The following is a 20,655-nucleotide window of genomic DNA, read 5'->3' as shown; positions in this document are numbered from 1 at the left end:
ACTGTGAACAAAGTGATGTTGTTTTTGAATCGTAATGCAAAGGGCTGATCACATATACCTGCAAATACACGTCTGCAGATGTCTCAGAGTCCACCATCAAGGGTGATGAATGCAAGGCCATTAACACCTTGTTGACGCTGCGGGGGTGATCATTGTTTCCATTCATGCCGATTCAAAGAGTACATTTGCAAGGGCTGTGGAACAATGGGACACCTCCAACGACTGTGCAGGCGAGCTGCAAAGAATATTAAACCTAAAACCACCATGTTGCAGAAGAGGACAGATCCACAGGGGATCACGACGAACCAGAGCCTCAGATCGAGGAGAAAGAGGTACATGGAGTGCAGACATTCACCACAAATTGTCCCCCGATAATGCTAAATGTTGAACTAAATGGACACCCGGTGTTAATGGAGCTGGACACAGGTGCAAGCCAGTCCATCATGGGCAAAAATACTTTTGAAATGTTGTGGTGCAACAAGACCTCAAGGCCAGTCTTAACTCCAGTTCGTAAGAAACTAAGAACTTACACGAAAGAACCGATTCCTGTAATCGGCAGTGCTACCATAAAGGTCTCCTACGATGGAGCGATGCACAAGCTACCACTCTGGGTGGTACCGAGCGATGGTCCCACGCTGCTCAGCAGGAGCTGGCTGGGAAAGATACACTGGAACGGGGACGACGTCTGAGCGCTATCGCCCGCTGACGACACTTCGTGTGCTCTGGTCTTAAACAAATTTCCTTTGCTGTTCGTATCAGGCATCGGGAAATTCCAAGGAGCAAAAGTGCAGATCCATCTAATTCCGGGGGCATGATCCATCCATCACAAGACGATAGCAGTACCGTACATGATGAGAGCAAGGGTAGAGATCAAGCTAGATCGGCTGCAAGGAGAGGGCATCATTTCACCGATCGAGTTTAATGAATGGGCCAGTCCTATCGTCCCAGTCCTCAAGGGAGATGGCACAGTCAAAATCTGAGGCGACTACAAAGTAACTATCAATCGTTTCTCCCTGCAGGACCAATACCCACTACCAAAGACCGATGACCTCTTTGCAACGCTGGCGGGAGGAAAGACGTTCACAAAGCTGGATCTGACTTCAGCCTACATGACGCAGGAACTGGAGGAATCATCAAACGCCCTCACCTGCATCAACACACACACACAAAGGTCTTTTTGTTTATAACAGATGCCCGTTTGGAATCCGATCGGCGGCGGCGATATTCCAGGGAAACATGGAAAGTTTACTGAAGTCGGTCCCACACACCGTGGTCTTCCAGGACGGCATCTTGGTCACAGGGTGGAACACAGTCGAGCATCTGCAGAACCTAGAGGAGGTTCTCAGTTGACTCAACCGCGTGGGGCTCAGGTTAACACGCTCGAAGTGCGTTTTCCTGGCACCTGAAGTGGAGTTCCTGGGCAGGAGGATTGCGGCCGATGGCATCAGGCCCACCAAACATGCGAAGACGGAGGCAATCGAGAATGCACCGAGGCCACAGAACGTGATGGAGCTGTGGTCGTTTCTGGGACTCCTGAACTACTTTTGTAACTTCTTACCGGGTCTCAGCACTGTTAGAACCACTGCATGTCTTACTATGAAAAGGGGACGAATGGGTTTGGGGTAAAAGCTAAGAAAATGCCTTTGTAAAAGCGAGAAAATTGTTATGCTCAAACAAATTGCTTGTGGTGTATGATCCATGTAAGCCTTTGGTACTAGCATGTGATGCGTCGTCATATGGTGTCGGGTGTATATTACAACAAGCTAATGATTTCGGGAAACTGCAACTGGTTGCTTATGCATCCAGGAGTCTGTCTAAGGCTGAGAGAGCCGACAGCATGATTGAGAAAGAAGCGTTAGGGTGTGTCAATGGGGCAAAGAAAATGCATCAATATCTGTTTGGGCTAAAATTCGAATTGGAAACTGACCATAAGCCACTTATATCCTTATTCTCCGAGAGTAAAGGGATAAATACTGACACATCGGCCCGCATCCAGAGATGGGCGCTCACGTTGTCCGCATACAACTAAGCCATCCGCCACAGGCCAGACACAAAAAACTGCGCCGATGGTTTCAGTAGGCTGCCATTGCCCACCACGGGGGTGGAAATGGCACAGCCCACAGATCTAGCCATGGTTATGAAAGCATTTGAGAGTGAGCAATCACCCGTCACTGCCCAGCAGATCAAAACCTGGACAAGCAAGGACCCCGTATTATCTCTAGTCAAAAGCTGTGTGCTTCACGGGAGCTGGTCCAGTGTCCCAGTGGAAATGCAGGAAGAGATAAAGCCATTCCAGCAGTGCAACGATGAAATGTCTATACAGGCAGACTGCCTTCTGTGGGACAATTGAGTAGTGGTCCCCAAGAAGGACAGAGACACCTTCATCAATGACCTCCATAGTACCCACCCTGGCATCGTAATGATAGCCAGATCCGATGTGTGGTGGCCCGGTATTGATGCGGACTTAGAGTCCTGTATTCACAGATGTAATACATGCTCGCAGTTAAGCAATGCACCCAGAGAGGCGCTGCTAAGATAATGGTCTTGGCCCTCCAAACCGTGGTGTCGGGTACACATCGACTATGCAGGCCCGTTCTTGGGTAAAATGTTCCTTGTGGTTGTAGACGTGTATTCCAAGTGGATTGAATGTGAGATAATGTTGGCTAGCACGTCCGCTGCCACTACTGAAAGCCTGCGGGCCATGTTTGCCACACACAGCCTACCCGATGTCCTGCTCCTTATGAAAGGGAAATCATGCTTGACAAATCTTCTAGAATTTTTTGAGGATGTAACTGGTAGAGTTGACAAGGGAGAACCAGTGGATGTGGTGTATTTGGACTTTCAAAAGGCTTTTGACAAGGTCCCACACAAAACATTGGTGTGCAAAATTAAAGCACATGGTATTGGGGGTAATGTACTGATGTGGATAGAGAAATGGTTGACAGACAGGAAGCAGAATGTCAGGATAAACTGGTCCTTTTCAGAATGGGAGGCAGTGAATAGTGGGGTGCCGCAAGGTTCAGTGCTGGGACCCCAGCTCTTTACAATATACATTAATGATTTAGATGAAGGAATGGAGTGTAATATCTCCAAGTTTGCAGATGACACTAAGCTGGGTGGCGGTGTGAGCTGTGAGGAGGACGCTAAGAGGCTGCAGGGTGTCTTGGACAGGTTAGGTGAGTGGACAAACGCATGGCAGATGTAGTATAATGTGGATAAATGTGATGTTATCCACTTTAGTGGCAAAAACACGATGGCAGAATATTATCTGAATGGCAGCAGATTAGGAAAAGGTGAGGTGCAATGAGACGTGGGTGTCATAGTACATCAGTCATTGAAAATTGGCATGCAGGTACAGCAAGCGGTGAAGAAGGCAAATGGTATGTTGGCCTTCATAGCTAAGGGATTTGAGTACAGGAGCAGGGAGGTCTTACTGCAGTTGTACAGGGCCTTAGTGAGGCCTCACCTGGAATATTGTGTACAGTTTTGGTCTCCTAATCTGAGGAAGGACGTTCTTGCGACTGAGGGAGTGCAACGAAGGTTCACCAGACTGATTCCCGGGATGGCAGGACTGACATATGAGGAAAGAGTGGATCGATTGGGTCTGTATTCACTGGAGTTTAGAAGGATGAGAGGGGATCTCATAGAAACATATAAAATTCTGACGGGATTGGACAGGTTAGAAGCTGGAAGAATGTTCCTGATTGTTGGGGAAGTCCAGAACCAGGGGACATAGTCTAAGGATAAGGGGTAAGCCATTTAGGACTGAGATGAGGAGAAACTTCTTCACTCAGAGAGTTGTTAACCTGTGGAATTCCCTACCGCAGAGAGTTGTTGATGCCAGTTCATTGGATATATTTAAGAGGGAGTTAGATATGGCCTTTACGGCTAAAAGGGATTAAGGGGTATGGAGAGAAAGCAGGAAAGGGGTACTGAGGGAATGATCAGCCATGATCTTACTGAATGATGGTGCAGGCTCGAAGGGCCGAATGGCCTACTCCTGCACCTATTTTCTATGTTTCTATGTGAATGTGAGGTTTAATCAATACCTGTCAGTCTCTGGTATGTGACTGTGTATTTTTTCTGTAACTGTCAGTTTATGACGTGTAAGTGTGTATTTTATTCTATACGTTTCAATCTCTGGGATGCGAATGTGGGGTTTATTTTGTACCTACCAGTTTCTGGTATGCGACTGTGTATTTTATTCTGTATCTTTCAGTTTCTGGTATATGAGTGTGTATTTTATTACCTGCCCATCTCTGGTATGAGAGTGTGGGTTTAATCTAAACCTGTCAGTTTCTGGTATGTGAGTGTGTGTTTTAATTTGGACCGGTCAGTTTCTGGAATATGATTGTGGGTAACTTGTACCTGTCAGTTTCTGGTATGAGTGTGGGGGTAATCTCATGTATCAGTTTGTGGTATGTGAGTGTGGGAATTATCCTGTACCTGTCCGTTTCTGGTATGCAAGTGTGGGTTTTAATCTGCACCTGTCAGTTTCTGGTTAAAAAACATGTGGCTTTAATCTGAACCTGTCAGTTTCTGGTATGTGAGGGTGGGGTTTCCGCTGTACCTATCAATTTCTGGTCTATTATTGTGGGCTTTAATCTGTACCTATTAGTGTCTGGTATGTGAGTGTGGGTGATATTCTGTACCTTTCAGTCTCTGATATGTGAGCGTGGGGAGTAATCTGTACCTGTCAGTTTCTGGTATTTGAGTATTGGTTTTATCCCATAGCTGTTAGTTTCTGGTATATGTGTGGGGTTTAATCTGCACCTGTCAGTTTCTGGTAAAAAGTGTGGGTTTTAATCTATACCTATCAGTTTCTGGTGTGCAAGTGTGGGTTTTATTCTGTATATTTCAGTATCTGGTATATGAATGTGGTCTGTTTCAATAGTGAAACAGCATTTGATCCTCCCGCTCCGTGTGGCCTGAAGATTCACAATGTAACTCAGCCACTCCGGATCACTGTTGGACTGACAGCTTCTGCTGCCTGTGCGAATAGGATTGAGGCCAGTTCTGTGTCTCTGCGCTCTGTGAGAGATAATGTACTTACTGTATGCGAGAAGGAGCTGCCTGCACTTTTCATTGTGTTCTGGATGGAAAAAATATCATCTTTATACTGCATCAATGAAGTATTTTGCTTTGAGAATAATAATACCAGAAAAATATTAGTTATGATATGGACAACTGATGGGGAGAATAGAAAATAAAGTAGAAACATAGAAACATAGAAAATAGGTGCAGAGTAGGCCATTCGGCCCTTCGAGTCTGCACCACCATTCAATAAGATCATGGCTGATCATTCCCTCAGTACCCTTTTCCTGCTTTCTCTCTGTACCCCTTAATCTCTTTAGCCGTAAAGGCCATATCTAACTCCCTCTTGAATATATCCAATGAACTGGCATCAACAACTCTCTGCGGCAGGGAATTCCACAGGTTAACAATTTTCTGAGTGAAGAAGTTTCTCCTCATCTCAGTCCTAAATGGCCTACCCCTTATCCTAAGACTACGTCCCCTGGTTCTGGACCTCCCCAACATCAGAAACATTCTTCCCGCATCTAACCTGTCCAGTCCCGTCAGAATCTTATAAGTTTCTATGACATCCCCTCTCATCCTTCTAAACTCCAGTGAATAAAGGCCCAGTTGATCCAGTCTCTTCTGATTTGTCAGTCCAGCCATCCCTGGAATCAGTCTGGTGAACCTTTGCTGCACTCCCTCAATAGCAAGAACGTCCTTCCTCAGATTAGGAGACCAAAACTGAACACAATATTCCAGGTGAGGCCTCACCTAAGCCCTGTACAACTGCAGTAAGACCTCCCTGTTCCTATACGCAAATCCACTAGCTATGAAAGCCAACATACTATTTGCCTTCTTCACCGTCTGCTGTACCTGCATGCCAACTTTCAATGACTGATGAACCATGACACCCAGGTCTTGCTGCATCTCCTCTTTTCCTAATCTGCCGCCATTCAGATAATATTCTGCCTTCGTGTTTTTGCCCCCAAAATGGATAACCTCACATTTATCCACATTATACTGCATCTGCCCACTCACCTAACCTGTCCAAGTCACCCTGCAGCCTCTTAGCGTCCTCCTCACAGCTCACACCGCCACCCAGTTTAGTGTCATCTGCAAACTTGGAGATATTACACTCAATTCCTTCATCTGAATCGATAATGTATATTGTAAAGAGCAGAGGACCCAGCACCGAGTCCTGCGGCACTCCACTAGTCACTGCCTGCCATTCTGAAAAGGACCAGTTTATTCCGACTCTCTGCTTCCTGTCTACAAACCAGTTCTCTATCCACATCAGTACATTACCCCCAATACCATGTGCTTTGATTTTGAACACCAATCTCTTGTGCGGGACCTTGTCAAAAGCCTTTTGAAAGTCCAAATACACCACATCCACTGGTTCTCCCTTGTCCACTCTGCTAGTTACATCCTCAAAAAATTCCAGAAGATTCGTCAAGCATGATTGCCCTTTCATAAATCCATGCTGACTTGGACCGATCCTGTCCCTGCTTTCCAAATGTGCTGCTATTTCATCCTTAATAATTGATTCCAACATTTTCCCCACTACTGATGTCAGGCTAACTGGTCTATAATTACCCGCTTTCTCTCTCTCTCCTTTTTTTCCAAAAGTGGTGTTACATTAGCTACCCTCCAGTCCATAGGAACTGATCCAGAGTCGATAGACTGTTGGAAAATGATCACCAATGCAGCTACTATTTCTAGGGCCACTTCCTGAAGTAATCTGGGATGCAGACTATCAGGCCCCGGAGATTTATCGGCCTTCAATCCCATCAATTTCCCGAATACACTTTCCCCCTAATAAGGATATCCTTCAGTAGTAATAGAAACATAGAAACATAGAAAATAGGTGCAGGAGCAGGCCATTCAGCCCTTCTAGCCTGCACCGCCATTCAATGAGTTCATGGCTGAACATGAAACTTCAGTACCCCCTTCCTGCTTTCTCGCCATAACCCTTGATCCCCCGAGTAGTAAGGACTTCATCTAACTCCCTTTTGAATATATTTAGTGAATTGGCCTCAACTACTTTCTGTGGTAGAGAATTCCACAGGTTCACCACTCTCTGGGTGAAGAAGTTTCTCCTCATCTCGGTCCTAAATGGCTTACCCCTTATCCTCAGACTGTGACCCCTGGTTCTGGACTTCCCCAACATTGGGAACATTCTTTCTGCATCTAACCTGTCTAAACCCGTCAGAATTTTAAACGTTTCTATGAGGTCCCCTCTCATTCTTCTGAACTCCAGTGAATACAATCCCAATTGATCCAATCTTTCTTGATAGGTCAGTCCCGCCATCCCGGGAATCAGTCTGGTGAACCTTCGCTGCACTCCCTCAATAGCAAGAATGTCCTTCCTCAAGTTAGGAGACCAAAACTGTACACAATACTCCAGGTGTGGCCTCACCAAGGCCCTGTACAACTGTAGCAACACCTCCCTGCCCCTGTATTCAAATCCCCTCGCTATGAAGGCCAACATGCCATTTGCTTTCTTAACCGCCTGCTGTACCTGCATGCCAACCTTCAATGACTGATGTACCATGACACCCAGGTCTCGTTGCACCTTCCCTTTTCCTAATCTGTCACCATTCAGATAATAGTCTGTCTCTCTGTTTTTACCACCAAAGTGGATAACCTCACATTTATCCACATTATACTTCATCTGCCATGCATTTGCCCACTCACCTAACCTATCCAAGTCACTCTGCAGCCTAATAGCATCCTCCTCGCAGCTCACACTGCCACCCAACTTAGTATCATCCGCAAATTTGGAGATACTGCATTTAATCCCCTCGTCTAAATCATTAATGTACAATGTAAACAGCTGGGGCCCCAGCACAGAACCTTGCGGCACTCCACTAGTCACTGCCTGCCATTCTGAAAAGTACCCGTTTACTCCTACTCTTTGCTTCCTGTCTGACAACCAGTTCTCAATCCACGTCAGCACACTACCCCCAATCCCATGTGCTTTAACTTTGCACATTAATCTCTTGTGTGGGACCTTGTCGAAAGCCTTCTGAAAGTCCAAATATACCACATCAACTGGTTCTCCCTTGTCCACTTTACTGGAAACATCCTCAAAAAATTCCAGAAGATTTGTCAAGCATGATTTCCCTTTCACAAATCCATGCTGACTTGGACCTATCATGTCACCATTTTCCAGATGCACTGCTATGACATCCTTAATAATTGATTCCATCACTTTACCCACTACTGAGGTCAGGCTGACCGGTCTATAATTCCCTGTTTTCTCTCTCCCTCCTTTTTTAAAAAGTGGGGTTACATTGGCTACCCTCCACTCCATAGGAACTGATCCAGAGTCAATGGAATGTTGGAAAATGACTGTCAATGCATCCGCTATTTCCAAGGCCACCTCCTTAAGTACTCTAGGATGCAGTCCATCAGGCCCTGGGGATTTATCGGCCTTCAATCCCATCAATTTCCCCAACACAATTTCCCGACTAATAAAGATTTCCCTCAGTTCCTCTTCCTTACTAGACCCTCTGACCCCTTTTATATGTTTATAATAAAGTAAAGTATCTGAAGAGAGGAAACCGTGATACAAACAGGGTCCTTGTCTGAGCTCACTGCAGTACAGCGGCACTCAGATTTTCCACACCAGGTGTGTATGACGGTTCTACAGAAAGTTATCAGCATCCAGACACAATACAAATCCGGCACTGGTCCATGAATGGGATCACCTGATTGATACAGTTGCGGTGTATATCTTCCACTCCCATAGGACTACCTGTAAAATTCTGAATTGCTTTCTGGATTATAACCACAGGTACCTGGGCTGTACAACAATTGTTCTCAGTCTATTGGAACCGAGTTAAGTGCCTGTGCAGGCAACAGAATGTCACAGAGCCCAGATCCTGATGTATCTGAGGGAGCGACAATGTATCTCTCGATCACCTTCTACATGGTTCTGGAGAACTCAACGCACTGAAACAAAATTACCAAATTTGAAATGTCTACTTTCTGTCCTGCTGCCTGCAATAGATGCACTTTGTGACACTCCTCACATCCTCACTGTCAGGCTGTGTTTCCATGTTCATGTCCAAGAACAGCAGACACAGTGAGATTGGGACTGAATCAGGAACATTCACTACTGATTTGGTGAAAGAAAGCAGCAATGATTTGAAAGAGTGCGGTGATTAACTTTCTCTGTTACCTTACACTGTACACATGCTCTCCCTTCCCCCACTCACTCCATGTTCCCAAACTACTTCCTGCTCCACTCTGCCTCTTACAAACAGCCCCCGATACCCCGACACAAAGCCCATTTACAGACACATTCCCAATGCGATGTACTGCTGTAAGGAGGCTGCTGTTTGCTCCCTTACTTGGGCCCGGGATATCTCCGCTCCCTGATGTGTTCAACGATCATCAGCCCAGCACAGAGGAAATGGCTGCTGCTGACAAAGCTGGGGGTGGGGAGCTCGCATGGGCCCTTCCCATCGGTTTAAATACTGGGCGGGGAGAGGGGGGAGGGGTGGCGGGGGCAGGCAAGTATTTCAATGCTGGAGCGTGAAGCCTGGAGGTGGATCTGGAAGCTCAGAAGCCACGGTCTCTGCTCAACCTGTCACCCTGTATTGTTCAGACTATGGGATGCGAGTGTGTGTTTTACACTGTATAGTTCAGACTATGGGATGTGAGTGTGTGTTTTACACTGTATTGTTCAGACTATGGGATGTGAGTGTGGGATTTACACTGTATTGTTGACTATGGGATGTGAGTGTGTGTTTTACACTGTATAGTTCAGAGTATGGGATGTGAGTGTGTGTTTTACACTGTATAGTTCAGACTATGGGATGTGAGTGTGGGTTTTACACTGTATTGTTCAGACTTTGGGATGTGAGTGTGTGTTAATTTTTATATGAATGGAAAAGCAGAATGTTTAAAAGAGAGACTAGTAAATGTAGTTATTCAGCGGGATAAGAGTGTCATTATACACGGATCACATATAGTTAACTTGCAGCTACTGCAAGCAATTAGGAAGGTAAAGTATATGTTGGCCTTTATTACAAGGGGTTTGGAGTATAAGAGTAAAGAAGTGTGGCTGCAATTATGTAGGGCTTTGGTGAGACCACACCTGGATTACTGGGCACAGTTTTGGTCTCATTGCCCAAGGAAGGATATTAGAGGGGGGTGCAACATTGAATCCTGGGATAGGGAGATTGAGTGAAATGCACCTATACACTCTGGAGTTTAGAAGAATGAGAGCTGAACTCATTGAAACCTAAAAAAAAATCTTAGAAGGCTTGGCAGGGTAGATGCTGTGAGGATGTTTCCCTTTGCTGGATAGTCTGGATCTAGGGATCATAGTCTCAGGATAAGGGATCAGACACTTCGGACTGAGATGAGGAGAAATGTATTCACTTAGAGGGATGTAAATCTTTGGAATTCTATACACATAGGTCTGAGACACTCAGTCAATGAGTATATTCAAGACAGAGAACAAAGGGAATCAAGGGAAATGGGTATCAGGCAGGAGTTCAGGGTGAAGTTCAGCCATGAATGTAATGAATTGTGGAGCAGGCTCAAGGGGCCTTACCGCCTGCTTCTATTTCTTATTCTCTTACAGCTGTCAGTATCTGATACGTGAGTGTTGTTCTTTCTTCAGTTTTTGGTGGGCGAAAGTGGGTTTTATTATACACTATGTCAGCTTCTAGAATGTGACTGCGAGTTCCACTCTGTTTTTGCCTGTCTCCGGGATGTGAGTGTGGATTTTACTCTGTATCTGTCTGTCTCTGGTATGTCAATGTGGGTATTACCCTGTACCTGTCAGTTTCTCGTATGTGATTGGGGATTTATTCTGAACGTGTCAGTTTCTGTTATGAGAGTTTTATTCTGTACCTGTCATTTTCTAAATTTGTAACATGGGTTTTCCTCTGTATCTGCCAGTTTCTGGGATGTGAGTGTGATTTTTTTTGCATGTACCTGTCTGTTTCCAGTATGGGAATGTAGGTAAAACTCTGTAGTTCTCAGTCTCTGGGATGTGAGTGTGCGTTTTACTCTGTATCTGTCAGACTCTGGTATGTGAGTGGGGTTTTATTCTGTATCTGTCATTTTCTGGTATGTTAATGTGGGCTTTAATTAGTACCAACCAGTTTCTGATATGCGAGAGTGGATTTTAGCCTGCATCTGTCAGTTTATGATATGAGAGAGTGAGTATCTCTATTTGTCTTTTATGTAAGTGTCAGTTTTACTCTGTATAGCTTAGTCTCTGGTATGGGAGTGTGGATTTTGCTCTATAGCTGTCTGTCGGTGTGATGCAAGTGTGGATTTTACTCTATATCTGTTAGTCTCTGATGTGAGAGTGTGAGTTTTACTCTGTATCTGTCAGTTTCTGGTATGCAAGTGTGGTTTTCCTCTATCATTCAGGCTCTGGGATGAAAGTGTGAGTTTTACTCTGTATGTTAATATCTGCGACGCGAGTCTGGGTTGTACTCTGTAACTTTCATTTTCTCAAATCTGAGTTGGGTTTTATTTTGTACCCGTCAGTTTCTAGTATATGAATAGGGGTTTTAATCTATACCTGTCAGTTTCTGCTGTGATAGATACAGCACAAATGCAGCACTATCAGTTTCTGATGTGTGAGTCTGTTTTAATCAGTACCTGTTAGGCTGTGGGATGTGAGCGTTCGTTTGACTCTGCATCGGTCAGTGTCTTTTATGTGGCTGTTGATTTTACTCTGTAGCTGTCACTCTCTGGGATGTGAATGTGGGTTTGACTCTGTAGCTGTCATTTTCTCATGTGTGAGTGTGTTATAGACTGTATGTGTCACTCTCTGTGGTGTCAGTGTGGGCTTTACTCTGTATCTGTCAGTCTTTGGAAAGTGAGTTTGGTTTTAATCTTTACCTGTCAGTTTCTGGTATTTGTCTGTTGTTGTTACTCTCCAATTGTTAGTTTCCAGTATGTGATTGTGTATTTTAATCAGTACCTACCAACTTCTTGTACAGGAGTGTGGATATTAGTCATATCTTCCAGTCTCTGGTATGTGAGTGTGTGTTTTACTTTATAGCTGTCTGACTCTGGAATGCAAGTGTGTATTTTATTCTGTATCTATTGGTTTACAGAATGTGTTAACAAAAACTGAGAGGTACAGAATAAAAGTTATGAGAATATCCATTTTACTCTGTACCAGTCACTTTCTAATATGTGAGTGTGGATTTTAACCTATATCTGCCAGTCAGTCAGTCTGTTACCATATGCGATTGTGATTCAATCTCAATCTGTCATTCACTGTGCCCGAGAGTATGTATCATTCTGTCTCTCTCAGTCCTGGCACTGCGTGTGGGTGTGGGGTCCATTCTGTGTCTCTCAGTCCCTGGCACTGTTTGTAGGTGTGGGGTCCATTCTGTGTCTCTCAGTCCCTGGCACTGTGTGTAGGTGTGGGGTCCATTCTGTGTCTCTCAGTCTCTGGCACTGTTGGTGGGTCTGTGGTTCATTCTGTAGCTGTCAGTTTTTGCTACTGTTTGAGAGTGAGAGATTCACTCTGCCTCTGTTAGAATGGTGATGTGTGAGAGTGCAAGATTCATTATGTAATTGACAGTCTCTTGTACGTGCTATTCTTGCTCTGTGTGACTGTTGGATTCGGTTCCTTCTTTAGGCCTATGCTAGTTTGCGATTATCTGTGATTGTCTCAGGAGGAGGTTTGGTTCAGTCCATTACCTCCGTTTCTCTGCTCTTGGATGTTAGTTGCTGGGTTTGAGAGTCAGTGTACAGACACCAGTGTGGATTGACACCGTGTCAGTCAGTCCTTGTGTGTGAGTAAGGGGGTGAAAATGGATCTGTCTCTCAGAGCGATATGTTTGGACTTATTGTACTGTTCCAAGTGACTGTAGGATTCATAATGTACCTTTGGGATTTGGATCACTGTGGGACTGACAGCTTCTGCTGCCTGTGACAATATGATTGAGGTCAGTTCTGTATCTCTGCACGCTGTGAGTGATAATGTACTTACTGTGTGTGAGAAGGAGCTGCCTGCACTGTTCCTTGTGTTCCAGGTGGAGGAAAGATCACATTTATCCTGGGGGTGAAGTATTTTGCTCCTAGAATAATATGAGAAAAATATTAGGTACAAGTCATGGACAGGTGCCCGTAGACGATAACAATAAAGTTATAATTAATGTGTATTTTTATAACAAAGTAAAGTATCTGGAGAAAGGAATGCGCGATACAAACAGTGACATTGTCTGACCTCACTGCAATACAGCGGCATTCAGATTCTCTCATCATCATCATCATAGGCGGTCCCTCGAACCAGGATGAATTGCTTCCACGTGAGTTCACAGATGTTTCAATGAAGGACCTGATATTCCAGTCCTGAACTCCAATTGAAAGGGTGGAAGATGTCTGTGCGTGGATTTTTTTTAACGTGTGGTGACCGTTGCACATCAGCCACCACACAGGCTTGACAGAGCTAGGACTTTATCCAGTGGCAAGGATTGACCAGGACTGGAGACCTGCTCGGCTGCACGGACCTAGTGCGCACAGACCCAGTGTGGGCTGGCCTGTGCTGCCCCTGGGCCATCGGCTCTTCTGGGCCCTGTACCCTCATTCGCCACATCTCCGCCACGATCTCTCAGCGCTCCTCCACCACAAAACACTCGCCGCACCTCCGCCATGATCTCCCACCGCACATCCACACCAAACATTCGCCGAACCTCCGCCACGATCACCCACCGAATCTCAGCCATGATCCTTCAATGCTCCTCCGCCTCGATCACTCACCACACCTCTGCCACGACCATGAGCAGAGGAGCGGGACGGTCGTGGCGGAGGTGTGGTGAGTGATCAGATTCCCCACACCAGCTGTATCAGACGGTTCTATAGTAAGTTATCAGCATCCAGACACAACCCAAACCCAGCACTGGTCCATGAATGGGAACACCCGATTGGCACAGTCCAGGTTTATATCTCCCACTTCCATGGAACTACCTGTACAATTCTGAATCGCTTCCTGGATTATAACCACAGGTATCTGGGCTGTACAACAATTGTTTTCAGTCTAATGAAACAGAGCTGAGAGCCTGTACAGTTAACAGAATGTCACAGATGTATCTGAGGGAGCGACAATGTATCTCTCGATCACCAGCAACACGGTTCTAGAGAATTCAACGCACCGAAACAAAATAACCGATTATTGAAATGTCTCCTGTCACACTCCTCTCCTGGTGCCTGCAATAGCTGCACTTTGTGACACTCCTCAAATCCTCACTGTCAGGCTGTGTTTCCACTGTTCACTGTCCAAGAACAGACACTGTGAGATTGGAACTGAATCAGGAACATTCACTACTGATTTGGGGAAAGAAAGCAGCACTGATTTGAAAGAGCGAGGTGATTTACTTTCTCTGTTACCTTACACCGTACACACACAGCCCGAGAATGGCCTCTCCCTTCCCCCACTCACTCTATGTTCCAAAACTAGTTCCTGCTGCACTCTGCCCCTCACAGACAGCCCCCGACTGAAGCTGAACTTACCCCGACTCAAAGCCCATCTGCGGACACAGTGCCAATGCGATGAGCTGCTGGAAGGAGGCTGCTGTTTGCTCCCTTACTCGGGCCCGGGATATCTCCGCTCCCTGATGTGTTCAACGATCATCAGCCGAGCACAGAGGAAACGGCAGCCGCTGACAGAGCTGGGGGAGCGGAGCTCGTCTGGGCCCTTCCCGTCGGTTTAAACACTGTGTGGGGAGGGGAGGAGCAGCATGTATTTAGCACATGCTTAGACCATCTTTTTGTCACAAATTAAATGTGCAAAAATGGGATTGTTTCATAAGTTGATTTTATCTCTAATTAAATAGGCCACATTGAGAGGATTTTAATTATAATCCGAATTACCAACAAAATGATTCAGTGAGCCGGACACTGGAGTGGGATTTCCTGAAGAGTTTTACTCTTTCCGTCAGTCTCTGGTGTGTGAGTGTGCCCCTGTCATTTCTGATAGGGGACTATGGGTTTTACTTGCTGCATATTATTGTTCTGATAACTGGGTGTGTGTTTTATTCTGTACCTGTCAGTCTCTGCTATGGGAATGTGGGTTTTATTCTGTACCTGTCAGTCTCTGCTCTGTGAGTGTGGGTTTTATTCTGTACCTGTCAGCCTCTGCGATGCGAGTGCGGGTTTTACTGAACCTGTCAGTTTCCAGTATGCGAGTGTGGGTTTTTATCCTCAGTTTATGGTGGGAGAGTGTAGGTTTTATTCTGTACCTGTCAGTCTATGTTGTGAAAGTGTGCATTTTACTCTGTACCTGTCAGTTTCTAATTTGTGAGTGTAGGTTTTTTTCTGTACCTGTCAATCTCTGGAATGTGAGTTTGGGTTTATTCTATTTTAACCTGGCTATGAACTCTGCTCCCTCGCGGCATTGGTGTCCTCTGGAAATACACTCAGCAGATCAGTACGAATCTATTGCCAATTAGTCAAAAGTTTCAGATAAATGCACAAAATGCACAAACTGCTTCAAAAACAGACACAGGCTGTCAAAAATAATGAAAAACAAGGCCCAGTAGATTTAGAGAGAGAGCTCGGGCTGGTGGGAATCCATCACTGGATCGTTCACACAAGCCGAGTGGATTAATTTGGTGATAGTACGAATTCACTGGTAGGTATTCGGTGAGTAAGGTAAATAATCACCAGATTGGAATTTAGCTTTTGTCTTGTAACATCACAGATAAGTGGATCACAAGCAGGGTGGAGGAATGTGGTGATAGTAGGAATTCATTGCAAATTATTGACCTGGTTAGGAAATTGACTGAGCTGTAGGAGACAGAGGGTAGGGACAAAGGTTGGTTCTCAAGTTGGCAGGATGTGGTGTCCCACAGGGATCTATTTTGGGGCTTCAACTATCCTCAGTATTTATTAATGACTTAGTTGATGGCATAGAAAGACATATATCGAAATTTGCCGCTGACACAAAAGATAGCCGGCATTGCAGGCAGTGTAGTTGAAAGCATCAAATTACAAAGGGATAGCGATAGATTAAGTTAATGGGCAAAACTGCGTCAAATCGATTTCAATGTAGACACTTTGGACATAAAAAAGATACAAGAGGGTACATTGTAAATGGTGGAAAGCTAAAAACAATGGAGGTCCACAGAGACTTGGGAGTCGAGGTACATAGATCATTAAAATGTCATGAACAAGTACAGAAAATAATCAGAAAGGCTAATGGAATGCTGGCTTTTACATCTCGAGCACTAGAATACTAGGGGGTAGAAGTTATGCTGCAGCTATACAAAGCCCTGGTTAGCCAACACCTGGAGCACTGAGAGCAGTTCTGGGCACCATGCCTTAGGAAGGTTATATTGGCCTTGGAGCGAGTGCAGCGTAGATTTACCAGAATGATACTCACTCCAAGGTTTAAGGTATGAGGAAAAATTACACAAATTAGGACTGTATTCACTAGAATTTAGGTTAAGGGCTGATCTGATCGAAGTTTAAGATATTAAGCGGAACAGATGGGGTAGATCGAGAGAAACTATTTCCGCTGGTTGGGGATTCTCGGACTCGGGGCATAGTCTAAAAATTAGAGCCAGAACTTTTAGCAGTGAAATGAGGAAACACATTTATATATAATGGGTGGTAGAAGTTTGGAACTTGCTTCCTCAAACACCAATTGATGCTAGGTCAGTTGTTAATTTTAAATTGGAGATTGATAGCTGTTTGTTAACTAAAGGTATTAAAGGATCTGGTCAAAGGCGGGTATATGGAGTAAGGTCGCAGATCAGCCAGGATCTCATTGAATAGGGGAACAGGCTCGAGGAGCTGAATGGCCTGTTCCTGTTCCAATGTTCGTTCCTCCACTTTATCTCCAGTGTCACCATCAAGCACTCCAAGGGCACATACAATACTGAGCACCCTCTACATTACCTTGGCATTACTACTGTCACTCTGTCCCCAGCCCTACTCCAAACCATTTCTGTTCCTGAATTTATAAACTAGGAAAACGTAGAAACGATAAATCCTCAGGACTGGATGAATTGCATCCGCGCAAAATAAACCATGCAAAGGAAGAGCCCATCGAGAGAATTGTGTTCAGTTCTGGACCTCACGAATTATGTATTAGCTTTGGCGGGGGTGCAGCACAGATTCAGCAGATTGATACCGGGGCAAAAAGGGTTAATTTATGAGGACAGGTGGTATAGACAAGTCTTTTACTTCCTTGAGGATAGAAAATGAAGGATGATATCATTGACATGTTTAAGATGATAGAGAGATACTATTTCATCTGGTGGGAGATCCAGAACAAGGGGAATAAACTTAAAAGTTAAAGCTAGGCCGTTCAGGGGTGAGGCCAGGAGGCACTTTTTCACACAAAGGTTAGTAGAAATCTGGAAATCTCTCCCCCAAAAAGCTGGAGCTCAACTGAAACGTTCAAGACTCAGACTGACTGATTTTTGTTAGGTTAGGTTCTGTGTGTCTGTGTATTGACACACAAAGACAAACACACACACACACACACACAGACATGCTGAAACACACACATGGGTTAAGGGTGTAGGTGGACTGAAAGGGTTTAAGCAGACTTTTAAAGGCACTTGTTCATCAGTCCGTCAGCCGATTTTGGGCCTGGTTTGGTACAAATCTGACCTCTCACCAAGGACTGTGTTTGAACTCCCCACATTCATTTTACACAAGTCCTTCAGATTGGTAGGAGTGAAAGCTCAGCGTTTTGACCCTCTGTGACACCCAGCCCATTGCTGAAGATTGTTTCGAGTGCTGTACCATGTCTTTTCAGAATTCACTACAGAATTACATAGTATTTACTGCACAGAAACAGGCCATTCGGCCCAACATGTTCATGACTCTGTTTATACACACAAGCATTCTCTCACCTTAGTTCACCTCACCCTATCATATCCTTCTATTCCTTTCTCCCTCATGTACGTATCTAGCTTCCCCTTAAAGGCGCTCAGCTATTCACCTTAACTCCATGTGCTAGCAAGCTCTACATTCTAACCACTCTCTGGGTAAAGAGGTTTCTCCTGAATTCCTTATTGGATTTATTAGTGACTATCTTATATTTATGTCCCTAGTTTTGGACTCCCCACAAGTGATAACATCTTCTCTACATCGACCCCAACAAACAGCTACATAATTATAAAGATCTCTATAAGCCTTCTCTTTTCTAGAGAAAGAGCCCCAGCATATTCAGCCATTCTGGATACTTATAACCTCTCACTTCTGGTGTCATCCTTGAAAATCTTTTTTGCAACAGCCACAGTGCCTGTATATCTTTTTCATAATATGGAGACCAAAACTGAACACAGTATTCCAAGTGTGGTCTAAACAAGGTTCTATATACGTTTCACAAAACTTCTCTGCTTTGCAATTATCTTACTCGAGAAATGAGACCCAGTGCTTTATTTACATTTCCATTGCTTTTAATGATTTGTGCATCTGTCCCCCTAGATCACTGGTGGGCAAAATATGGCCCATGGACCATATTCGGCCTGCCAAGACATTCTAACCGGCCCGCTGGATGGGACAGAAATCGAACGCGAGCCGGAGCTCGAGCTGTTTATTCGTCTTTCCACTTTCACTTCTCATGAGTCAGTGATAGAACCGAACTGCAGACAAGGAAAAAACATAGTAATAAATTCAAATTAATAAATCGCCAAAGCGATTCTCTCTGGCCCGATCTTAACAGGATCCGTTCCGTAATTCTAGACTCCAATGGCAGATGTCGGTACCCAGAATGCAGTGCGTACTAGAATATGCCCTATCCAATTTAGAGCGGAGTCATGGCTGCTCATCTCCACAAATCTTTTACCGAAGAGGGTGACTGGTGCTGCATCTTTCCTCTCCCGGTACAATGGCAGGGGAGTTCTCATCTCGCACCAATTGGGATGGCATTAGTAATCTTTGCAGAGGGACATAATGATGACTGAGGTGGGACATTGATGCTGACACAGACTCTGAAGAGGGTACAGTTCTATTTCACAGCACTGATTTACAGAGACCAGAAGATACCACAACATTTTCAACTTTTATCTTTGATTCATTTCTAAGCAGTATCAGATACATGTTGTGTATGTAAGATAGCATGACTACTACATGAATTTATGTTTATGCAATGTTCTAAAATTTTTGCGCACGGTCCCTTTAAATTTGCTGCACAGCCGGGCACGATGCAGCTGCACATGCGCAGTGTCTCTTCCAGTGGCAGGAGCTGGGGATCGGTCTGCGTGGGACCCAGCAATTGATGGAATATTGGTGGGCGGCACTCAACAGCTCACCAAAACTTTGTTAAGTGGTCCTCCAGCCCAAATAATTGCCCCCCCTGCCCAAGCTCTCTTTGCTCCTCAACAGCATTTAGACCCTTTTTTTCCAAAAATGGGAGACTTGCATTTATATTGCACCTTTCACGACCACCAAACATTTCAAAACGCTTTAAAGCAAATGAAGTACTTTTGGAGTGTAGACACTGTTGGAATGTGGGAAATGCAACAGCCAATTTGCACACAACAAGCTCCCACAAACAGCAATGTGATAAGAACATAAGAAATAGGAGCAGGAGAGGACCATTTAATAAGATCATGGTTGATCTGATCATGGACTCAGTTCCACTTCCCTGCCAACTCCCTATCACCTTGTATTCCCTTATCACTCAAAAATCTGTCTATCTCCGCCTTAAATATATTCAAAGACCCAACCTCCACAGCTCACTGGGGCAGAGAATTCCATAGATTTATAACCCTCAGAGAAGAAATTTCTCACCTCAGTTTTAAATGGGCGGCCCTTTATTCTAAGACTATGTCCCCTAGTTTTAATTTCCTCAATGAGTGGAAATATCCTCTCTGCATCCACCTTGTCGAGCCCCCTCATTATCTTATATGTTTCAATAAGATCACCTCTCATTCTTCTGAACTCCAATGAGTATAGGCCCAACCTATCTTCATAAGTCAATCTCTCATCTCCAGAATCAACCTAGTGTACCTTCTCTGAACTTCCTCCAATGCAAGTATATCCTTACTTAAATACGGAGACCAAAACTGTACGCAGTACTCCAGGTGTGGCCTCATCAATACCCTGTACAGTTGGAGCAGGACTTCTCTGCTTTTATACTCTATCCCCCTTGTAATAAAGGCCAACATTTCATTAGACTTCCCGATTACTGGCTGTACATGCATGTTAACATTTTGTGTTTCATGCACAAGGACCCCCAGGTCCCTCTGTACTGTAACACTTTGCAATTTTTCTCCATTTAAATTGTAATTTCCTTTTCTATTTTTACTGCCAAAGTGGATAACCTCACATTTTCCCACATTATACTCCATCTGCCAGATTTTATGCCCATTCACTTAGCCTGTCTATATCCCTCTGCAGATTTTTTGTGTTCTCCTCACAATTTGCTTTCCCATCCATCTATGTATCATCAGCAAACTTGGCTACCTTACACTCGGTCCCTTTATCCAAGTCATTAATATAGATTGTAAATAGTTGAGGACCTAGCACCAATTCCTGTGGCACCTCACTAGTCACTGTTTGCCAACCGGAAAATGATCCATTTATCCCGACCCTCTGTTTTCTGTTAATTAGCTAATCCTCTTTCCATGCTAATATATTACCCCCTATCCAGTGAACATTTATCTTGTGCAGTAATCTTTTATCTGGCAC

At 44.6% G+C, this 20,655-nt stretch overlaps 1 protein-coding gene across 3 annotated transcripts in view; it reads right to left on the bottom strand.

Moving 5' to 3' along the window:
- The window catches only part of LOC139273772 (zinc finger protein 3-like), a 101,350-nt gene that overhangs the window by 45,258 nt on the left and 35,437 nt on the right, over positions 1 to 20,655 (bottom strand). For all 3 annotated transcript variants that reach the window (XR_011595344.1, XM_070890845.1, XM_070890846.1), the window contains exon 3: positions 12,998 to 13,085. The gene's annotated coding sequence lies outside the window, so the exon portion shown is untranslated. The remainder of the gene's footprint in view (positions 1 to 12,997; positions 13,086 to 20,655) is intronic.

This window comes from Pristiophorus japonicus, chromosome 9 (genome assembly GCF_044704955.1).
Source record: "Pristiophorus japonicus isolate sPriJap1 chromosome 9, sPriJap1.hap1, whole genome shotgun sequence".
Classification (NCBI taxonomy): Eukaryota; Metazoa; Chordata; class Chondrichthyes; family Pristiophoridae; genus Pristiophorus; species Pristiophorus japonicus.
This window is presented reverse-complemented; position numbering and strand designations above follow the sequence as displayed.